The 13626-nt window shown below is 39.6% G+C and overlaps 1 protein-coding gene across 4 annotated transcripts in view; it reads left to right on the top strand.

The window, feature by feature from the left end:
- The window catches only part of Dab1 (DAB adaptor protein 1), a 1106968-nt gene that overhangs the window by 384749 nt on the left and 708593 nt on the right, over positions 1-13626 (top strand). The gene's annotated exons all lie outside the window — the stretch shown is intronic.

Raw genomic sequence — 13626 nt, 5'->3', positions numbered from 1 at the left:
GGTAAGAGGTGTATTCTCACTGCTGATTTTGGGTGAAATTGCTGTGGAAATAATCTGACACTTATCAGTCTTTGTACATGTTACTGGTGAGCTCACATGTTAGTCCTAAGCTGGGCACAGCTATTTTATGTTGTGCCAGTCAATAATGAAGCTTTCGTGTTCTCTTCTATACTGGTTTGAAGATAACACCTTCAAGTGAGTTTTGGGTGCCCTGTTTCTTGGGTATTTCTTTCTTGAGTTCCTGTGGAAGAACAGTCAAAATTAACAAGCAATCAACCATAGTCATCTTTCTCAGGAGCATAACACTGAGCTTCAGAAATGTTCTAGGAAAATTGCTATTGTTGCCCACTGATTTGACCATCCTTATCCATTATTTGAAAAGTAAAACCTGCTCTGCTAAGCACTAGAGAAGTGACTTGTAGATGGGATTAATGCTGTGGGCTCTAGAACCAAACTACCACATGTCAGATGATAGTTTGGCCCCTTGGTCTCTGAAAAGAGGCTTATGTTTTCTACCCTCAGCTTTCTCTGCCAGATGAAGCGCATCGTAATACCCACTACACAGGATGGCTGTGTAGACTAAGTCAATTAATGTGCAGTGAGTGCTTATAAATGTATTAACAATTTAATAAGTACCATAAATGTTATTAATGGAGATTTTAGTATTTGTTTTCTCAAGCACCCATAGTCATCTTGTGGGCCAAAGTTATTAAATGACCAATGTCAGAAATAATCATTCCGTATGTCTTAAAATTCTGTGATGCTCTCAGTCGTGTGATGAAATCTGGCAGCATCCTGCCTGGCTTGAGAATCGTCCTTTTGGCCAGTGTTTCCACAAGGTATATATTACCTGCCTGTTAGTAGCCCCTTTGTTTACCAAATTCACTGTTGTATCCCAATGCTTATATGTAGGGTCGGTAATACCTATGATTCTGGGACTGACTGGGGGTAATGGAAAATATCTCCCATAGATTGGGCATGGAGGAGGACTGCTGTAGTATATATGTATTCACTATCATTATAATTACTATAATTAATGAGAAATAAAGGATCCTATTAATAGCATTGTTTTGCATTTGATTACATGCTGCAGTGATAATCACTAAACTATAGAGAGCCTAATAAATTATTAAAATTAGTTTCATCTGTTTCCATTTATTTGTCTGCACTAGAGTTTTAACTCAGGGTCTCATATTTGCCAACTAAGCACACTACTGCTTAAGCCATTATCCTAACCCTTGTAGCTTTTATTATTATTTGAATAGTGTATTCTTGCCTAGACTAAGCTAGATGGCAATCTCTTATTTATGATTCCTGCATAGCTGGGATACTAAGCACACACCACTACATAAGGATTTTATTGGTTGAGATGAGGTCCCATGAACTTCCCTGCCTGGGCTGGCCTTGAACCACAATCTGCATGATCTCAGCCTCTCAAGCAGCTTGGATTACAGGCTTAAACCACCCTACCCAGCTTCCTTTAGTTTTTTTTTTTCATGTGCTTGTTAGAAAATATAAACAAACACATGTGGCTTTTCTTGTACTTATATAAGATGGTACTATCCTGGGGGAGTAAACTGGTCTTCTGAATTTAAGTTGAATGACAAAATATCTGAGCTGATAGCCTGTTCCTATGATAACATTTAATACACTATCTGTATCTACATGCAACTTCCGTATAAAGAAGAAGTTCGTAAGTCTCAGGTCATCCAAGACAGCCCTAGTTCATGACTATTGTCCTGCTATGAATTATAGGTAATGTATCACTTTCAATATCAAAAGAATATTGACCAAAATGATCAATGGCCTTGTTACCATACTTACAAAGTCACAACTGGAGCTCTTGCATTACTCTCTATATCCTTCTCCTAGAACCTGTGGTGCTATGTATTATGCCCTTCTGTTGCTATAATGAAATGCTTGAGGCTTGGTATATTATGAGATAAAGAGGTTCATTTGATACATAATTGTGGCAGTTAGAGGGTTTCAAAAGCACAATGCTGATGTCCTGGGAAATGGCCCCCTTGTTGTGATACAATACAACAGAAAAACCAACAGGGAACATAAGAAGGAGCCAAGCACATGTAATGGCATTGCTTTATAACAACCTATTGTCATAAAAACAAACTGGTTCCCTGAAACAAGCATTAACAAGCATTAACCCTCCCTTAGGTCTCCATGACCTAATTACTTTGCACTAAGCTTCATACTTGAAATGTCCCACTACCTCAATACTACTGCCCTAAGGCCCAATGCTTTTAGCAGGTGAAACCTTGGTACCAGATCCAGAACAATGCATACACTCAGGATAGTATGTCCATGAGATGAATGTTATAATGGCCAGAGAGACCATCACTTCTGAGGTCCTCACTGTGATTTCTCTGGGCCATTCATACTCCCTTGTCCAAGAAGATACACTTCCTATTTAGAATCGCAACTAAAATTAGTCCTCCCTTGCTGACTCCTATAGATACCATGACTGATAACCTCAGAAAGTTGCCCAAGGGGCAGGCGCCTGTGGCTCATGCCTGTAATCCTAGCTACTCAGAAGGCTGAGATCTGAGGATCATGGTTCAAAGCCAGCCTGAGCAGGAAAGTCCCTGAGACTCTTATCTCCAATAAACCACTAGAAAACTGGAAGTGGTGCTGTGGCTCAAGTGGTAGAGCATTTGCCTTGAGCTCAAGGACAGTGCTCAGGCCCAGAGTTCAAACCCTACAACCAACAACAACAACAAAAAACAAACCAGAAAGTTGTCCAAGGAATTGGTCCTTTTTAGTCATTGGTGTCTCCCAAGTGGTCGTGAAAGTTTTATTTAAATCTGTAGTGGAAAAAGAAATTGCACTTCACGGCATAACGTGCATCCTACCATCACGGCTGTGATAAATGGAAATTTGACAGTTTAGAGTCTTCCAATTGAAGAGCCTTTTATTACCTCAGTTATTAGAGGGTTTGGGAAGCTGTGTGTCCTGTACATTTGGGAAGGAAAGGTTTTTTTTTTTGTTATTGTTTTCCGTTCCTTCCTTCTTGAGTATACCTTCTGGCATTAGCCACACGTGCTAGCTGCATCATTAAATGCTGAAACTTCACATCTTAATTCTGCGTGAGAGGTTTTCTCTGGAGGCAATGGTGCATCTGTGGAGAAAGAACGGGAGTGTTCTATGGAGGTGATATGTTGGAGGATGTTGATGGCATATTTAAGGAAACAGCTGTCCAGAAACTTTTTTTTTTTGCTACTTTTGGTGAGAGGGAATAGAGAAAGAATAGCTTGATTTGGATTGCCCACAGTCTAATGTGAAATGGGTTAGCTTGGCCTGGAGATTTACTAAGGAAAAGCCTTAAAACCTGTAACTCAAGCAGGAAAGAACAAGGATTTAGAATGTGGGATAATTTGCTGAACTTACATTCTCTTTCTATCTTGGTGGTTCATAAGCTACTGAACAACATCCCCAATTCCTACGTTATTTTAGGTGCACCCTAATATTATTTAATACTCTTTCTACAGAGCAAGGACTAAACCAGGATAAAATTATGGTTTAATTTTTTAATGTAATTCCTTGTGAAACAAAAAGATGTCTGTGTTCAGTAGCTGGATATATGTACTGCAAATAGGAGAAAAGCAAGCTGTGTAACATCAGGAACAGTTTCTATAGCAACAAAAATGTCAGCCATCCTTTTGGCTGATCCTATTAATCTGGAGTAGAAGCAATGATACTGACACATTCGAAATGTATTTAAACCAGAAGGTGAAAATGTAACTCAGCTGTAAATTTTAAACAGAGGTGGAGTCAAGCACCCACTTGGTATAACTCAGAAACAGATATGATGAAGAGAAAGTGAATGATTCTCAAACACAGGCTTTAGGTTTCACTTAATTTTTAGAAGTGATTAATCTTTTCACCCGAAGTTATTGCAAATACTCTTGGACCCAAGTGCAAAAAAGAAGGGCAGAGGGAAGTTTCCATGCACTCCTGCTATTCAGAGCAAAGCCCTTTTCAATAGTGTTGGCTCAGAGTAAACACTTGAAATTAATTGTTCTGAAGATAATGAAATTTGTCACTTGGAGAAGCCGCTGATGGCTATGTACTTTCTCATAAAGAAAACATCAGAGTCTTGAGTGAAGCAATCTAGTCTTTGCATCCCCAGTGGGGGGGTCATAGTTTCTGCTCTTGGAACCTCAGTCCAGGCTGGTGTGAGGCTTGTGAGCAGTCCAGGTTTGTTTGTTCATTTGCTTTGCTTTTTATTTTTGTGTGGTTTTTCCTCATTTGTGTTTCTACTGTTTTTGGTGCCAGTTCTGGGGCTTGAACTCAGGGCCTGACTGCTGTCCTTCAGCTTTATCCACTCAAGGCAGGCACATTACCATTTGAGGAACAGTTCCACTTCCAGTTTTTGTTAATTGGAGATAATAGTCACAGACTTTCCTGCCTGGACTGACATAGAACCTCAATCCTTGGATTGCAACCTTCTAAGGATACAGGCATGTATCCATGCAACCTTCACTAGGATACAGGCATGAACCTTGTTTTTTTTGTTAAGTAATTAATTGTTCAGGTCCCATGTACTTTCCAAGACTGCTCTGAAACAAGTTGAATCCGGTATTGTCATATAAGGAATTAATAGTAGTAGTAAGGAAATGTCAAATAAATACTTTTTTTTTCTAGAGTACCAGCTGCAGAGTTTAAGGGGTGAAGTATCAATTCTGAAATCTGGGCCAGCAGGTTTTTAGGTTAATTTTTCCCTCCTCCTAAGAAGAACCTAGGCTATTATTCTAAGCTATTGCCCATTGATGCCTCTTTTAACTCGGATTATTTCAGCAGCTAAATATTTTCCTACTTTTCGAAACAGCATGATAGACCCCAGTATATTTTTGCTGTGGGAGCATAAAATAAACAGGAAAGCAAATCCATGTCGTTATAATCACCTACCATCTCTTCATTTTTATCTTCCCATTCCAGACGCCTCGGGAAAGATGACCACCTCTCGTTAGGGAAAAATAAATTTTCTAGCAAAAGAAAAATGGACATTAAAAAAAACAACTTGTTCTCAGCTTTTCCTGTTTCTAAAAACATCAAGGAAAAATTAGTTCTGAGGGCTAATCTCAGCTTATTGCTATTAAAACTGCTTCTGTTCCCCACCCCTCCTCAAATCTCTGAAAAGAATCGTAGAAGCACAGGGGAGAACATGACAGAGCCAGCAAGGAAAATTAAAAGAGCACACACTGTTTGATTAAGTAGGATTTTTTTGTCTGGAAGGAAATGGAATCTGTTTTTAGAAACGAGTGGCAAAAGGTCTGGATATTTCTTTCCCTGTCTGGATGCACTTTCTTACACTTCAGAAATAATTAACACTCTCCAAGCAAAGGAGATGCTTTCAACTGTGCCTCAAAATAAAATGTTGTTTTTGTGCAAACTGTGGCTGGGGAGATGTAGCTGTCACCTTGAAGCCCTGCTTCATGACTGATGATCGGGAGGCTCCCCAAATCTCAGACTTTGTCTACATCCATCAGTCAAGCAGTCAGAGCTGTATATAGCATTGTGCTCAGCTCATGTGGATCAGACAGAGGGAGGGAAGGAATAATATAATAAGACTCATTTTTTAATAGTCAGTTTACCAAATTTCAAGCATTGAGTTGCTATATATCAGTTCATTAAATTCAACTAAACTGGCACCATTCAGCCTGTTTGAATCAAAGAGGCCAGTTATTTGTGAGCATTCACAAATTTCCAAAATTTTTTTGGTTCAGTTTTTCCAAGAAGGGTGTCTAGTTGCTCCCTGAACCTTTTAAAGGCTTCTTTGCCAAAAGTTATATAATGTAATTCTGAGGAGTCAGATATGGGTTCAGGTTAAAACTCCATTGCTTTCTAGCCAGGTGACTTTGGGCCGCAACTTTTGTCTCCTTTGAAATAAAGATCAGCAGAGCTAACACATAGTGCTTCATCAGGATTTAAATTAGAAATTATATGGAACAAACTAAGCCAATTGCATAATATTTATACATATATATAAAGAATCCAATAAATATTAGAGAGTACTATTAACATCAGCCCTGTGAACGCTATAGAGTATTTTGATCTAGCCTTTTTATTCGGCTTATAAAACAAAGCAACATGTTTTACTATGAAGTGACAGATACAATAAATATTTTCATTTCTCTTTATGCTGATCCCTCCCTAGAGGAGTCTTGGAGGTGGGGATACTGAGGGCCATGAGTCATGGGAAATGGGAAAAGACTCAGGGGTGTTGCTGGAACTTAGCAGTAGTGGAAAGTTGTGCATGTGTGCACACGTGTGCATTACACACATATATGCATGTTTTAATTTTTATTTATTTATTTATTTTTGCTGGTCATGGGGCCTGAACTCTGGGCCTGGGCTCTGTTCCTCAGCTCTTCAGCTCAAGGCTAGCACTCTACTTGACCCACAGCACCACTTCTGGCTTTTTCTGCTTATGTGGTGCTGAGGAATCGAACCTAGGGCCTCATGCATGCAAAGCAAGCACTCTACCACTGAGCTACCTTCCCAGCCCCATATATGCATGTTTTAAAACTGTGCATTTATATTTTGCTCCATCCCTTCTCAAGGAAGAAAAATTAGACCAGGCAGCTCTTTCTCAGCACCTTAGCCAGGCAACCCCCTTGGTACATACTGATCATTATTCTCACAGCCTATGTGGTTACTAAGTTCTCTTTCTTTAACAATTGGCCTGAAACTCATAGAGAGTGGTGTTGGCACTTGGTCATTTTTCAATATTTTTCAATGTATTCAACATTTTTCAAGGTATGCATCTAAATATCAATGTGGCAGGGAAGTTAGGAGGTATTTGTTGGATGAATAAATAGATAAAGTGATGCAATGAAATAATTTATTTAAAAATCCCAAGGGAGCATTTAAGTTCCACATATGAGTGTGAAAGTGACTGTTTCTGAATCTCTGCCTTCATTGGCCAGTTTGCAGCTAGATTTTGAGCCCTTTCTGAACTGAGGGCATGGTTCTTAGGTGAAGAGCAACTTTTCTGAGAGGGTGTGAATGGATATTCTTTCAGGTTATACCAGTTCCGTTATGAAGGGAAGCATCCCCCTACCCCCTATTATAGCCTCAGCCCTCGTTTCTAATCCACACACTCAAATCAATAATTCTGAGTGGAGCTGCCAGAAAAGCAGCCAGCACATCAAGTGTTGCCCGAGGAGCCCTTCACTGTCGACTGCCAAGAAGTGTGACCGCCTCCCTCGACTTTGGCAGCCTGAGCTGGGAGCCTCAGGCAGAGACTCCGAGAATGTGATAGCAGAAAATCCCTAGCAGAGTTACAGGGTGAAGGGGCTCGAGAGGTTCTCAATGTCTGACCTTTCATAAGCAGCTGCTCAGAGGTTGGGCCAGATATCTGAAGCAATTGAGAGAATTTCACCACTCTTCTCTATTTTTATTTCAAACCACCTCTTTCTCTTTACACACCTGGTCCAGGAATTTCCACTTGACCAACCCTCTGGCTCTCTGTCTCTCCATTTGAATGACTCATCTGGATGGATGGATGCCAAGCCCCTCTCCAATCCTTGCTTTCTGCTCTATTTCACCTGCCTGGATGAAATAGATGTGGATTTCAATCCTAAATGATAAATATAACAATCATAATCACTAATATTTATTTAATGTCTGTGAGGTGCCTAGCATGATTTAAGTGCCTCGCCCCTCTCCATTCATTTAGTCTTTCCTATAAGATAATGAAAGTGAAGTGAGAGGTAAAATATGTGATCAATACAGAGAAATTAAGGCACGGAAGCATAGAGAATGATGAATAATGATTTAGTCTGTGAGAAGCTGGTCTTCAACGCTTAGTAGAATATATGGGAGAGTTTAGTCTTGAGGACTCAGAAGGGCAAGGATGTGTAAGGACACTTCACTGCTCATGGTTAGCACACTACCCAATGCATTGTAGGCTCATGAAGCCTCGGTGGAAGTGATTCAAAGAATATATTTGAATGAGCCTTCCAAACTTTGCAAAGCAAAGCAGGAAGCCAGCAGTGGGAGAGCCAGCCTAGTTTGGGTTGCTCTTAGACGCCAGTGAGTAATGGAGCTTTCTATAAATGCAAGAGCAAATTTTATGACTTGCGACTCACAGATTTCTCATAATAATGAATTTCCCATTAAATGACCCCCTCAGCCACACTAGCTGATGGATGAAACCCTGAAACAGAAACTTCCCAGCAAGATCTATGGGAGTGGAAACATATCAGAGGCCACAAATGCAGTCTGTCATCAGGAATTGCAAGAGTCAAAGGAAGATAGGCACATTTGCCTGGACTCTGTTTGAAAGCCAGGTAACAAATGAAGACCCCAGCTGTGTGGTCCCTTCAGATTAACTACAGTGTCTGTCACTGATGACTGAGCAGACTTTGAAGAAAGCATATAACTTCATGAAGTTGTTAGAATATGCACAAGTCAGCACACCTTACTGGGTGAACAGGACAGGATTTGGTGGCAGAACTCATTGGGACATTAGAGATTACAGATTCCAATGAAATCTTAAGGCACAATCCAAATGAAGATGAAGGGTAAAAGCCTATGAATAAAACAGGCAAAACTGTACTCTAGTGGTTTACATCATTAGTTGCCAGGCATAGACCTCTCATTGTTTGTGGATCCTCCAAAATAAAAGATGTATGTAAAACATTAGTTTGAATCCAATAACTTTATTTCACCAATAGAAGAGACACAAAACAGGGAAATGACTACTTTACTATTATACATATGGCCTTGAGCAAAGCCAAGCCTGAATCCAGAAATCTAGTCTGTTTACTCATCTACCAGTAACATTCTCCTGCCAGAGAAAATACTGGCTGAACAGATACTATGTGAAGCACACTGCTAGTCTAGATGATTCATTGAAAGAAGATCAAGTTCCTCTTCTTAAGAGTCTTGAGGACAATTGCAATCCCAATGCTAAGTCAGTAGGAAAAGTTCGCTATTAGAGATATGTACATAGTATATTCTACTCGGCCTCACAAATTCAGAAGTGTCACAAATCTGTCCAGCAGCATGAGTGAAAATTGCAAAGAATAAACCATGTTAGCAACGGGGTACACATACCTGTGGAGTGTATTTAGTGTTTAAAAATTTTTAAGTGCATTTAAACTTATCTTTCTTTCTCTCTTTTTTTTTTCATAATGGAAAACACCGTGCAGGCAAAACAAAGTACAATTGAGAGCTGCAGAAAACTAGCCTTTCCTAAAGGATTCACTTTACATTTTGCAAAACTCTTTCATATATCAGGCCCATAATTAAGGTAACAAAACCATTCAGCATCAAAGCCTAGCAAATACACATATGCATACATGCATATATACATATATATAAAACCAAACTTTTACAAAACTGTACTAACAAAACTGCTTACTATATATAAACTATCTCCTTTACCCTTCGGTTCAATCCAGTCCAAGTTGTTCTATTCCAATGGAGTGTTATTCTACAGATTTCAATCTACAAGATCATTTACTAATCTATTAAACCACAGTTTGGAAGACTACTGCAGATGCATCTGTGTCTGACACAATCTTCTGAGGGAGTAAGCTTGTTCTTCCTATCCCACGAAAGTGAAAACTGACTGACTCTGAGGGAACTACAAGATTTTCCTTTCTTCACCAAGTTACAGGTTCAGCCTGGAGCCACAGCTTTCTGGTGGACACATCGTGTGTTTCTTCAGGTAAACCTCACTAATTATCCCAAACCAAGGGGTACTAGTGTGGTGTGAGTTTATATTCCCCTAGATTACAGGAAGTTCTTCATTTCCATGATTTTATTCCATGTTCCCAGGTGTCCATGGGAATTGACTCTTCTTGGCCAATCAGCATGGAGAAGCCTAAGAAGATGTGGACAGGCTGGGCACTTGAGATTCATGCCTGCAATTATAGCTACTCAGGAGGCTGAGATCTGAAGATTGCAGTTTGGAATTAGCCTGAGCAGGAAAATCTATGAGATGCTTTAACTAATTCACCAGCAAAATCCAGAAGTGGAGCTGTGTCTCCAAGTGGTAGGATACTAGTCTTGAACCTGAAAGTGCAGGGTCAGTGCCCAGACCCCAGCACTAGCACAAAAAAATGGATACAGATATCAACTCATTCATGCTTCATTGTGCCCTGTGTGAAGCTCAAGAAAAGCCAGCAAGCAACTTTTCCTGATGTTTTCATCATTCACTGCCATGAAAGTATGCCAAACGAACATATATTTTTCTTTAAAAAATTCAGGCACCTCCCAACACAGTGTCTTGTGAGTCTCATTGTTGCAATGGGTCAACCTGTGTCTTTATTTCATCATTTTGGTATTCCCCTTCCCCTCCCCAAATTAGATAAATGAATATACAGATTCAAGGTACCAAAATGAAATACAATGACAACAGGGGATATTCCATTGGGGGAAGAACATACAAAAAAAGAGAAAGAAAATCACATAGTACATTAAAAAACAACAACAACAAAGAAAAATGTCTTATGTCCATATCTTGGGGTTCATTTTGCTTAGGAAGGGATAGTAGCAGAAAAACAAAGGAAGGAGTAACTGCCCAACAACAAATGTACTTATTACCTTACTCCTGTAACTGTAACCCCTCTGTACAGCATCTTTACAATAAAATAAAATAAAAAATTCAGGCAGTTGCTGTCATGGAACTGGCTAAGGCAAGCTTTTTGTGCTCCATATGTAAATTCTGCTGCTGTTGTTTTCCTGCAAGTTTAATAAGACCAAACCATAATTGTAAATATTTAAAAGCTTGATGGGTGGCCAGATGGATTCATTAGAGACCATATCTGTGCTTGGATTCATATTTTCCAGTTGAGTACTGGAAATGTCACACAGGATGACATACGGGTTTCAAGATCAGATCTGCCCCCAAATACCAAAGGTAAAGCATTCATTTGTGTCCTCGCCTCTGATTTTCCTAACAGTTCTTCTTGGTTAGCCTTGCACAGGCTGAGACGGGGACCTGATGGAAAAATAATAGATATAAATTGTGCTTCAGTCATCGGCTGTTTATCTTAAGAAGAGAAACTAGTTTCCAAGATGCCTGCTAATTGGACATCCAAAAAGTTCACTAAGAAAACAGGAGGACAGGACAGCACAGAGTGAAGAGAGGGCAGAATGTTTATTGTCTTTATGAGATGGGGGGGGGGGAGCCTGTCAATTTTTTCATTTCCCTAAGTTGTAAGTTTCATTGTTTATCGAGTGTGACATGTACTACCTAAACAGTCTATGAACTATCTATGAATGTTTAAGACTTCAGCACAGCAAGTGTTCATATTTCACTCTAAAGAGGGTAGAGAGCTCCCATGATTGCCTGGAGTAGGGATCAGGGAGAGTAACTGGAGTTGCCTCTTCAGTCAGTTATTTATCCATTGGTTCCTTCAATAAACTCTGAGCATGTTTATCTCACCAGCTCCTATCCAGAATGCTCAAGTGGGTCAATGTATCAGCTCTTCCTGAAGTCTCCAATAAACTCACCCTAAGTGAGACGCCTTCTTTCTGTGTTCCTGTGGCTGGTGCCCTTGTCACATTGTGGGATACTTTCTTGATTTGTACATCTGCCTGTCTCTCTGCTGTGAGCTCCTTGAAGTGGGGGACTGTGTCTTAATTGTCCATGTCTTCTATATTGATCTTTATGAATTTATCATCATTTTGTCATCCCCCTTAGAGATAAGGAAGGGCTTCATGCGATTTTATGTTTCATTTGAACATGATACTTTTTTCATGCAGCCCATCATTGCTAACTCAAGGTCTTTCCTGTTAGACTTCTCTTTTCTAGTACACCTAAGCATATATTTGTATAGAATATATAATTATATATGACATTATGCATGTGTGTATACATAAACATAAACATATAGATATTATATATAATGTAGTATGATCCTTTAAAAGGGTAGCTTGAAGAATGATTACATATGAGAGGTAGCTGTACAGATAGATCTCTATATCTGTCTCTGTCTCTGTCTCTGTCTCTTTCAAAAGGGTGGTTTGAGTCTCACAAAAAAACAGTGAATGGGAAAACCCTTTTCTATTGAATCAATGTAAAGGATTAGAAAGCACCAAATGAGTCATCTTTATGACAAGATTGGGTTTGACAATGTCATTTAGTGTTGGGGAATGTGAATGAGGAAAAGTGCAATTTCAGAGGTTCCTGGCACAGCCTGTGGCTTTGAATGCATTGCTGGCACTGCTGTTGCTTTTTCCTCTGAGGTCTAGAAAGTATTCCCACTTGCTTGTCAACTGCACAGATTGCTTGTAAATTTCCTGCTGCCTGTTCCCTCACTTCCCTGCCTCTGCCTTTCTTCTTCCTCCCCAGCTGTAGGCATGTACATATCTTTCCTAGACAGAGACTTAAGCTTCTGTATTGTATAATCATTTCTAGTCATCTGTGGTCCCTTCTTTATTTCTCAATGTCTCTGTCCATTCATGCTTTGCTCCTAGAGCCCTGCAAGGAAATCCAGGATGTGTGGATTTCCAGAGCTAAGGCTGGAGACATCTTGAAAACTGTTTCTGGGAGAAAGACGGTGAAGTATTCCATCTGGAATACAGCAGTTTTTATGTAAGGACTTCTTATCCTTGCCCTTTCACTGTATCCCATTTCAGTAACAAATACAGATGATGTCAGGACACCTTTGCCATTTAGAAGGAACTCCCATCATTAAACTTAACTAGCCGAGGTACAGACTTCAGAGGTTAAGTGGCTAGAGACAAATATTTTTTTTCTTTTTATGATACCATAAATCTATTAAAAATATATTTTTTCTGCCTGAAGCCCTTCAATGACTGTGCTGAAAATCATGTAAAAGCTGAGCTTTTTACTGTGCCCTCTAACCCTAAGTGAACCATTTCTGCTGTGTCCAGCATTGTCCACATCAATAGTCATACTAGCCTAACTTCAGTTACCCAAAGCATCCATTTTCCCATCCACCCACTGATTTTGTTTATTCTGTTAAACGCATGCCTATTGAACACATACTTTGGGCCCGAGTTGGAAAACTGTGTGGGGACAGAATCACAACAAAGACTGTGCTTGTGATAGGTTGGATATCAGTTCCCATTGTCCACTGATGGAGATGGTATTTGATAAGGAAGACTTCCATCCATATGACTCAATATTGCAACTAAGAGACAATTCTCATTATTTTACAATAAGAAGAATGAGTTGAAATGACAGGGTCTGAAAATTAATAGAGAATCTTAAAATATTTATATATTCTCTGTGTAGTAAGCTTTCGAAAGTAGAAGAAAACTAACTTTGAGAAAAAGATTTCCATTTGAATAGCTTTTAAGAGCTATATTGTAATGTAGTATCTTTAACCTTGTATCAGTTTTCTCATCTGAAACATGGGAATGATGAGGCCTGCATCTTAGAATGCCTAAGGGTTATGGATAGTAAAGAGACAGTGCTCTGGGGCATAGCTGGCTCATAGTAAGGGCTCAGGATTAAGGACCTGTTAGGGAATGGATAAAAGTCCACAATGGATGCTATGCTGATGGAGTTTCTCAATTCTCTCTTCTCATCCTATGGGTTTGGTATGAGGCTTATCTGTTCTTGGGTGGAGAACCCTTGAGGGATTTATAGGTATAATTACCAGTCTGAAAAATGGACAGAGCTCT

The sequence above is a fragment of the Dipodomys merriami genome, unplaced genomic scaffold (assembly GCF_024711535.1).
Source record: "Dipodomys merriami isolate MVZ:Mamm:240054 unplaced genomic scaffold, mDipMer1.0.p SCAF_34, whole genome shotgun sequence".
Lineage (NCBI taxonomy): Eukaryota > Metazoa > Chordata > Mammalia > Rodentia > Heteromyidae > Dipodomys > Dipodomys merriami.
The sequence above is the reverse complement of the archived record's forward strand: the minus strand, read 5'-3'. Positions and strand labels throughout refer to the sequence as shown.